This window comes from Molothrus ater, chromosome 7 (assembly GCF_012460135.2).
Source record: "Molothrus ater isolate BHLD 08-10-18 breed brown headed cowbird chromosome 7, BPBGC_Mater_1.1, whole genome shotgun sequence".
Taxonomy (NCBI): domain Eukaryota; kingdom Metazoa; phylum Chordata; class Aves; order Passeriformes; family Icteridae; genus Molothrus; species Molothrus ater.
The window spans coordinates 19,748,191-19,759,299 of record NC_050484.2 but is presented as its reverse complement, the minus strand read 5'-3'; positions in this window follow the sequence as shown (position 1 = coordinate 19,759,299).

Here is an 11,109-nt window from a genome sequence, read left to right as displayed (position 1 = left end):
GACAGCATTCTGTATTTCTCATTTTGCTGTACTGAGCAATGAAATAAAAGTGGGGATGGCCACGAGTGAGCACTTGAGAAAGCCCCATTGCCTGCCTGTGAAAGCCCCAGTCCCTGCCACGCTGGACAGGGGTGGGCACAGACTGGTAGGAAAGGAAAGGAGGAGGCAGTGTCTGCCGAGGTGAGAGGTGCATGGAAGGAGGGCTAAAAATAACAATGCATTTCTTTCATTGCTCAATGCCATTGCTGCATCTAAAGACAGAAGAATATAAATCTAAAGAATACCTGTATGCAATGAGGCATATCTATAACACAAGCTTAATGTTAACCTCTGATTCAATGACTCCAAGAAGCTTTAATGAATTTTATGCCTTAGTCAATTCCAATATTCTGAGATGGGTTTTTTCTAATATTTTTACATCATGGTGTTCGGATTTCTTAAAGTTTGTTTGAATCCAAGCTACGTGAATCAGAATTTTTCCACCTCCCAGTGGTGACCTAAGGTGCTTGTCGCAGGAAGCACTTGGAATCCTCTCAGTATAACAGCTAATTTTCAAGCATTTATCAGTACAGAATGTTATGAAAAATTGTTCTAATAATGAAATATAATTGCTCAGTTTTTAAATATGTTTTCTTCAAATACTGCAGGGATTAAAAGGACACAGCAAGCGAGTGTGTGACACTAAATATTTAGTTAAAACAAACCATAATAGATAGAAATACTAATACTAATATGTGACATAGCAATGGCAAGACCAAACTGGACACAACCATTCAACCTGTCTCCTTTGACTACATCTGAGCTCTGATTTACAAAGCCTTTCATCTTTCATGCTTTCATCTTTCACTGCTGTCATGATCACCAGTTTCTAATACAGCTTTTCTGCTGGCACTAGGTTGGCTCAGTGGCTCAGGCAGGTCCCCTTTACCCTAAAGCTGTTTGAGTCTATGATCTTCAGGTAGAAAGAGCAATCATTATCTTAATATTAGCAGTTGGTAGCACACAATTCAATTTTTTGGTTCTTTCTTAGGTACAATTCTAAAGGGAGATTTGTGTGTTTTTCTCATATTTGCAAATCTCTTTAGGATCATGTAGAGCATTTGCTGGTGACGAATGACTTTGTAGCACTAGTAACACACCTCACTCAGAAGCCTTAAACTTTTAAATACTAAACAGATACAATTGCTGATGCCAAGTGATCATTCCCAGAAATCTTTCTGTTCATGGAGGATGTCTCTGGAAATGATGAATTGTCTGATGTTTATAAACACAGATTTATGACAAGGTTAAAGGTAATATATTTGCTCCTCAGCTTGAAGTTTTAGCATGAGTCCCTCCAGTCTTTGCTAGGCACATATGACATGTTACAGTCATAGTTCCTTTCAAATATTGCACTTTGAAATGAAATAAACATAAAATTAAACACTAAACTAGGAAAAAATGAACTAAGACATCCTTCTTTAAGCATCATGAGAGGTTCAGCATAGAATGCTTAATATGACCCGTGACTGAGAAATCTCCAAGTATCATAAACAGAATGTTGAAAACTGTTTTTTCCAAGCAGATTTCTCATGGCTACAATTTCACTCCTCATAGTATAACTAGGTGCTCAAATTCAGCTCTAGCAGCTTACATTGTCAGGAAAATTGATAGAGTTTCTGATTATCTTAACAAGCTTCTTTGTGGCTTCTTGAACCAGACTGTCTTCTGTTATGGGGTTTGAGAGAGATTTGATCCACACAACAGCAACTTCTTTCCAACTGCTGAAGAGCTATATCCCACAAATTCTTGTATTTTTAATGTTTTATATATTGCACCACAACTGAAAAAAATGAAAAAGGTATAGATTTCTCAGCCAGAGCTGCTCTAATGCTAAGATAGATGGAAAGTTAGTAAATAAAACATGGTCTCCCTTTCCTCTCTTCCCCAAAATCTAATATTTGCCTTTTTTACCATCTGTAAACAAATTGCTAATAGCAGTCAAATCATTTTTGAATCCAAGCAAGACCAGGATACTCACTGCATTCCGTTTGGGAATCTTTGTGCAGGTGTGGTGACAAATCCCTCCCTGAGTGCCCAAGGAGGAAATGGGCATGGGCTGGAGCAGCCACCCAGCAGGCACAGAGGAGAGCCCCAAGCAGAGCAGGGACACAGCTGCCAGGCACACCTCCAATGCAGCCATGAGCTTGCAATCCTGCAGATTTCACATTCTGCAGACCTGGTCACTTTGCTTTAATGGGGATCTGTGGTTCACATGTCCTCATACACATTTTGACCAGTCCTACCTCAGGAACACTGTGTAAATATTTAAGGGCACTGGTGAAGAACAGTCCAGTAAGTTTTTGGCTCAAGAGCCTAAGTAATCACCAGGCATTAGGAGAGCCTGTTATTCTTCAGCACATTAAAAGATTCATCTGGAAGTCCTTCTCTAGTGCCCCTCTGCAGCACAGTTCCCTTTCTGAAAAGACCTTATGATGAACTCTAAATGAATTAAAAAGGGAATGTGAGTTTATGTATCTCTATGCTTCAGCATTTTTGCTGCAACAAACAACTGCGTTTCAGCATTTTTTTGCTGCAAACATAGTTGTGTACAATATAGAGAAACCTTCAAAATTAACCTTAGAAGTTCAGATGTTCAGCCATGGCAGGTAAACCACATAAGCAACAATTCAGAATGCTATGTTCAATTAATAAAGTGTTAAGAGCAATATATAAATATATATGTACCTTTTTAATTTAAGTTCATCAGGTACATTTTATTTACCAAAACATTTAAAACAAATGTCCCTTGATTCTTTACAGAATCTCTTTCTAGTGTTCTAGCAATGAATTCTGTGAATTACAGTGGGTCTGGAAAACAGCTAATGGAGTAATTAATCTAACAGATAAGGGATTAGCCAGCCAAGATCCTCGGTGGACGTGCCGGTGAACATCATCATGATCCAAGGGACATTTTCTCTTTCTAAACTTGTGAACCAATTGTACTGCAGTCACAGAAGTGCTATCCAAGCAGTTAAAGATGGAAAACATCATAATGGAGAGACAGGATCTGAAAAATGGGACAAACTGTAGCAACACAGAAGACTACATCCAACCAGTTTCAAGGAAGATCAAGGAAAACCTCTGAATAAAAAGCAGAGTAACTTTTTGCACAAGGAACAAAGCACATCTCCCAGCTTCTAAAAAGCTATTTTGAGAATAGGGAGAGCACATTTCTACTGCAATAGATTTTTGTCTAGGAATTAGCAATATTTTTGTGTACTAGATGCAAATAAATATTGGCAGTTCTAGACAGTGAAAGATCTGCATTTGTGTACCCAAACTTACATGGAAAGCTTGTCAACTGTACTATTACAGTCATATTTAGTTGTTACATGATATAAACTAAAACACTAATATTTTTAGTCTTTCCTTTCCTTTTCAATTTAGCACTAATTCAGCATATGTGTGTCATCACAATATGTATCTCAAGTACTCCAGTAAAATGGACCTGAGATCTGAGTAACTTATATGACACACCTTGGTATTGTGTCCACGCTTGTCAGTTTTAGTGTAATTTCCATAACTACAAAGAGAGCAAAGAAACTCCTTTGCAGTACAGAAAATTCTAGTGCTCAGAGAAAAAGTGAAGAGAAAAATTTGTCAGAAAATCCAGACACATACTCTGATTTGAGGAAATAGAAAGTATATTGAAAGCAAGCTACTTATGTAGTCATGGATTGGACAATTCCAGTAAACCACAGAAAAATACCAGGAGGAGGTACTGACCACTAACAACCAAAATCCTGCATTTTAGTGGGTTCAAAACACATTTAACAGCTCAGATTCAATTTCTCAGACCCAAAGTGATTCACCAGAATATGGGATATATGAATACACATAGGAAACACCATCTTCTAACACTTTGTATCCTGCTGTAGTGCCTGCAGCTTGCTATGCTGAGAAGTACTGTGTGCCCTGCTATGAACCATGATGCAAGAAATAAAAATAAGACTTCCAGAAGATCACTCTACATTTAAAGACAATAAGGCTTTTTTCTTCTTCTAATTGAATAGATATGTTATTAATACTCCTTGAGCCTGTAAAAAAATACCTCAAGCACCCACACTTGAAAGGGAATGGAACACAGTGTACTCATATATAATAGCGTAACTATTTTAGAACACTTCATGCAGCAAGAGACAAAGAATGTGAAGTACATCATTACAATAATTCATGGTACCTAGCAGTGTTGTTCTAAGTTCCTATACTATGCTATTATTTTAAGTTTGTTTGAAGACATCTGTACTTTGAAGTCTGAAGTGGTATCTATAAAATATTATACAATGTAATGTGCTGCATTGCAACAGAGGTGTTATCAAGATTCCAGAAATGAGCTACACTTTCTTGAACCTAACTTTCACAATGTAATTAATGAAGACAGCAGCCAGGTATATCTAATAAAATCACAGCACAGTCTATATGCCTGTCATTAAAAAGAAAAAAATTAGTAACTGGTAAGGTAAGACCATGATGAACAGACAATTGACTGCTTGGCAGTTCTTCTCCAGAGAAAGAGAGCTTTTAAAGACAATAAGAAAATGATAAAACAATCCACCTTGCTTTGAAACAAGTGCTGAAATTAAAGTCTACTAGTTATTTCTAGAACAATGTGAAGAACAACTAGTTTTTTAATGGGGAGGAAAAAAAAACATTTAAAAGGCTTCCAGGCTTCCATTCTTCCCATCAACATGAGTTTTAATCTGATATTAATACATAAGCTTATATAAATATCCAACCTTATTATGATCTAAGGGACCTTGGCATTTACATTTAAAGTGAGCAGTTACCTATTAGACATGAAATTTTTTTCAGTGCCATATCATAAATTGTCAACAATTTTGCATTCTTAATTCACTATTTTGACACTCATTAACTTAATAAAACACCACTATTTTAAAGTTCATATTAAAAAGAAATCTTGGCAGTAAGCTGTTAAATACAGTGCATTGATAACAATGCTGACCAAAGTTCCTCTTGGTTTTGGTTTGGGGTTTTTTTCGTTTTTTTTTTTTACTATACATTCCCCAGTATTTTTTAATTCATTAATGTATCTTAAATTTGTATTAACATTCACAAATTGCTGAGTCCCATGATTCACGGTACCCCAGAACAAAAAAGTTGCTGTCCAAGGTACTGCACATAAAGACAAGTGTTCCAATTAATCTCTTGAATGTGTTAAAAATGTTTTCAGATTTATTAGCTGTCCTTAGAAAGCAAGCTATCCCTGCTGAAATTCCTTACATGATACTGCAGTATCTGTGTTATGCTGTTACTTTCCAGGGCCTCTTCTACTGCATTCCAGTAAGATCAGACATTCCAGCACCTGACAATACCCAGTCTGTATAATTAAGGACGAACCTGTTCTAGTCTTTGTTACAGACTGATTTCAGTAGGGCTGAAATACAAAACAAAGTCTTTGAATTCTACATGGTGCATGAATAAAAGCTACCCTCTAATATAAATCTAGCTCCCATGTACTGTTCTGGCATTCTGCAGAGCAGTCACTAAATGTAATCTTATCTGCAGTATTCACCTTACATATCTCAGAATCATAATTATTCACACATTCATGCAGTACATAGCAAATAGCATCCTGAGTTTAATTGCTGCTTCAAAAAACAATCATCGAGTATAAGAAAATTAAATACAATTTTTGTTTCTTTTGTTATGTTTAATAGGAGAAGCATATTTGTAATTTGCAAGGCTAAAATAATGCAACAGCCAAGAACTGCAGTAAACCTCTCAGAGCTAATAGCAATATGCAATAATGCTTTCCCACACCATCTTCAAGCAAATGGAGTTAATTCACTGCTTAATCAGTCAAATTAAAACTAATATGGCTAGAAAGGATGTTTCTTAACAAACCCAATTTATGGTTTATTTATTTGCAAAGTGTCTTAAAGCTGAGATGCCTAGAAGAACTGCTGTGTTAATTCAATCATGCTGACAGAGCTGGTTTCACCTAAGAAATGATCTCTGCAATTCACAGCATGGCTGACAGCTATCTGCATAGAAAAGCAGCAGAGTAACCACTTAAATCATGCCAAAAACACTCACCCAAGAAGAAGTAGCAAAGATGATGATCCAACTTCCAGACCCCATGAAGCTGAGGGAGCAATCCAGCAGCTTGCTCAGGCCAGCAGTGTCTCTCCTACACTTGACCTAGACTGCCTTACATAATGAGGAAGCAGCGCTGTATCCTGTGTGGAGGAGCAAGCTGAATGTCATCACTGGCAGAAGTAGGGAGAACTGGCAGCAGGCAGGCTGGTAGTTAGCATGGAGATCACGAAGTCTGCTTTCCCTGACTGCTCTGGGAGAAAACACAAGAACAGCTCAGAAATGCTGCTGTCATTCCTCCCCTGGAACGAATGACCGGAAGGAGCGAGGGTGTTCCAAGTGTGAGGCAGGCAGCAGGAGCTGCAGCTGTACCTGCTCGCAGGCAGTAGAGCTCCTGTCACACGGTGCAGCTGCAGGACTGCTCGGCTGCAGCCACAGCAGCGCGGCAGAGCAGCGAGGGACGCGCTGCTCCCGCACACCTCTGCCTGGCCACGGCTCACTGCGGTGAGTACAGGGGAAGCATCGCTGCAAGAGAAACTCTGGGATGCATTTCCAAAGGGAATTGCTATTCCCTCCAAGAAATCTTACTGCATGCAGGTTAGTTTCTGGAAAGTAACCATTTTTTACCTGTTGTATGTGGTGTTACAGGGGTTAAACTGCTTCTATTACAGAGGTTTGATTTTTCAAGAAAATGATGGGTAAGATATATTATCTGTTGTGAAGATATTTACAGTAATTTCTGGTGTTTCTCTGTTTTTTTCCTCTTTTTACCTAAGAGAAGCCTTGGTATTTTCATAGTTTATTCTTGTTTGGGTCATATCAGCACTTCTGTTCAGGGCACAACAGGAGAAACAAGTATTGAGGCTTAATCAGCCATTAAAACCTACATAACCTTGTTTACAAAAAGCCCTTTATATAAAATAAACTACTACATATAACTAGTATTCCATAATTTATTTCATTTTAATGCTTCAGTAGTAACTAAAGAGCCTTAAATACCTACAATGCATATACAAATTATTCTTGAACCAATATTTTGACAAATAAAGTTTCTCTTTACAAAAGAAGGCAAAGGTTTCACTAAGAGGTTTTGTGGTTATATTTGAGACTACTTGATTAGACATAATCAAGAGTAAATGCAACTGGACACAAAATCCTGTGGCAACATTAAAAGACAGGTCAAGAAAAGTTTTAAGTCTCAATGTGGAACATTGGCTGGGGTTTACAGAAGTCAGGTTAGGGGCAGACTCTATTATTAATAGTTATGTCCTTCCCAGACTAAACATGACTTAAGCTCTGATCTCAAAAGGTAGAATCAGGGTGAAAGAGACAAAAAATAATACAAATTTTTGTCTTCCAAATCTATTTAATCTATATTTCTTCTTTTGAGATAAATTTACAATGACTTTTCTATTAAATTTCATCAGGCAAAAAAAAACTTGGTTTTCACTGGTTTTGAAACATATATTTTCATTGTCTGTTGTTAAATGCTTTCCTTTTTTCCATTCTTGAGAATCAAAAAAAAAAAAAAGAAAAAAATCAGAAGCATTTGATATAAAAGGCAGATTCCTAACAAGACCTACAGCTAGCATGCCCTGAGTTAAGTAGAATGTGGAAAAAATAAAAAAGCAATAAAAATATAATTTGAGAACTATTTTTAAAAACCAATTACTTCTGTATTTGAAATCAGTAACTGTTTTTCCAATCTTCAGAAAATAACATTAAAAATACTTTGGAGCACTCATTTTTTTACATATTGGTTTAGACTGCTAATGAGGAGTATCTATTGAAACTTTACATAATTTGTATGCACCAACCTCAACTTTTGGTGTGTTTCAAGTGTTAAGAGTGCTTGCTTTAGAAAAAATCTGTTTACATGCTTGGCCTGGGTTAATCAAGAGTTGAAAATATCATGACCTGTGTTAGGCTTTGGAAAAATACACAAACAGTTCGATTAAGGTGCAAAACCAGCAATTCTGTTGGTCACTCCGAACAGCAAAGCTGACAAAGTACTCACCTAAAGAAAGCTCGGGTGCCTCCACAGCCATGGCACTGGACAGGACAGTCTAACTAGAGATAACCAAATGTTGACTGCATCAGGTAGGAAAATAAAGAAAGTTCATTGGTAAAATACAGGTTACCCAACCCAATCCACAGAAATTGAGTTGAAAAGGCTACGTAAATGAACAGAATGCAAATTTGGCTGGCAGCATTGCAAAGGCAATATACAGTTTGCTTGATGTTGCAGTTCAGGCAAACTTGTCTAAGTTTGATACAGTTGATTCCATCTTTAGGCTAAACGATGAATCAGATATTGCTTCAAAGTTTTCCAGTCTTATTTTCTATGATATTTCGTACAACTCTGTATCCAACCAGAGAACAACCTCATCACAGTCTGTTCTCATGAGGATAAAGAAATCCAGTGTAATAGTTTGCAAACATTAAGTTTTATCATTCAACATACACCTGAAAGCCATAGCTTCTGTCTGGAGTATAAATACTGTTACTTCTCTCAGGTAGTAGCCAAATTGCTCTTCCATTGAGCCACAGTACTTTTCAGTTTACAGTAACTCCTATAAGCATTTTTTCCTTGGGTCAAATCTGCTGGCAAGTCAAGACTATCTAAACACAAATTGATACAGAAATTGCTGACATGTAGAACTTTCAGTAAAAGACTCTTTCTGAGCCAGCTGCATGCTGTATTAATGTATTAATGGCTAATGCTTGACAGTGGTAAGAAAATAAGTCAAGTTTATATAATACTCAACCAGCATATTAATTATTCTGATGCCTCAGCAGATAGATGGTCAAAGTAAATAAAGTAAATGCAGTTTGGAAAAAACCCCTTTTAAAAACTGTAGTCTTTTGAAAAATTACTGCAGAAAAATCTGCTGATTGGAAAAGAAGAATGGACTAGACAACCCCTCATGAGGATGGAGATGAAAATATGAATGTTTGGGAGCTTAATGTGAGGAGTTAAAGACTACCTAAACTCTTGCTACACACATTAGGAAGATAATGCTAGTCATTATTACAGAAGACTGTAAGCTCATGAAACAAATTCTGGAACTGTTCTTTTATGGAAAATATGGCAATAGAGGTTTGCAATGCTTGTCACTTAATTGCCCTTACTTGCTGAGTTTATTTCCACAAGGTCCTTTCTATTCCATGCTGAAATGAAGGAAGCGGTATCTCATAGACCTTACTCCTGCCAACAACCTTGAGTAAACAGGACAATGTTTTTTTAGACACCTTGCTCTTAAGATGCCTTGCACATAAATAAATCATTACTTGAGGTTTGCTCATACTAATATAGATTCCATTTGGGATCTGGTGAAACACTAAAATGCTCTGGTATCAGTGACTGGAGAGACAACTACAATATCTTGTGGTGAAGGTTTTTGGCATTTTTTCTGTCCTTCTTTGTGACCTTTCTTTCTTTTCTCAAAATAATTTATCACTTGTGTTCCTGAACAACCTGCACAAGTGAGTCATGCTGAAATGTGTAAACAATGGCTCAAAGTCTTCAAAAAATAAACTCCTGCATTTAGACCTGATAACACATAGTCCTATAAATGGAGGAGGAGGGGGATTCCTTACAGGAGTCCTCTACCCAAGTCTCTCTGAAGACTTTGGCCATTTCTCTGCATGTGCTAATTCTGTAAGCAAAACCTATAAATGCATAACACATACCTCCTTTTTGAAACAGGTAGCAAAAACTTTTGATTTCTTTCTTCAAATATTACCTAGAAGCTCAAGACCTCAATTTCCTCTGCATATATTTTTTTATTATTTGACTCAGTCATATCACAATGAAGACCACTGGAGGACTAGTCAAAGAGGAATGATTTTCTCTTTTAGTTGACTGAACTTCCACCTATCTGACTAATGCCAATATTCAAATAGGCAGAACATCTCTAAATACCCTTTTGTCCTTAAATAATAACTTACCAACCTTGCAGCTGAATGAAACAGCATTTTAAAAAGCAGTCATATTTCCAAACAAATTGTACAATTTAGATGTTAAGATGTGTCAATGTTTTCAAGCCTCCTTTCCTTAGCATTTGACAATATTTAGTGCCCTACGTGTATACAAGAAGGTCCCTGATTTTCCCCCAAATGATGAAGTATTCCAGTCATGAAAGGTGAACACTGAACTTGAATTCAGTGGATACTCCTCAAATGGGTATCACTAATTTTGCAATTTTTTGCGCACATGCAGTTTCTCATATTTAACAATATACATTACCCAGAAAATAACTAAAAAATCATAATCCAATTAAGCATAAAAACCTTCTACAATTTAACTATGAACATTAAATAGGTCAAGGTCACAGTAATCTGAATATTCATGGACTGTTCTTTCATTTCTCTTTGACATCTCTTCCTCTACAATAAAACTAGCTATGATGGTCTTTTATATTCCTTTTCAAGATTCTTTGTGAGATTTATAGGGTTGCCTATTATACCTCTGAGAGTGCCAATAAACTGATTTCCCAAGTGACTATTTTTGTACTTATCTCATAAAAAACCATCTGCTGTTTTGCATATTAATACTAAAAAAGAATGGCAAAAATAAGAGGAAAGAAAAAAGTTGAAAAATGAAAAAGCAGTTAATTAACCATTCAATAAATATGCCTATTTATTTTGACTAAATGAATGATCTTTATCAACTGAAAATAATGAGTACTGGCAGGCTTTTCTGTTGGATTTTCTTGTGTCACTGATTCCAGGATGTTGAATTTACATTTTAATTATTTTTAGCATCTCTCCAAAATAAGTTTTATGAGCCTAAGAGCAAAAAAAAGAACCACACTTAGTTTTGGAGTTAAGTTGTCAGTCATTCATCAGTACATTTCTAGATATTGTAGTGGTAGTATCTTGAACTCCAAGCCATGAGTTATTGATGCCTAAGAACAGTATCAGTCAAAACAGATTTATGGTTCAGCATAATAAACGTACCATTAGCACTAAAAGCAATAAGGTACCTTTTTTTTCTCCTTTTTTTTT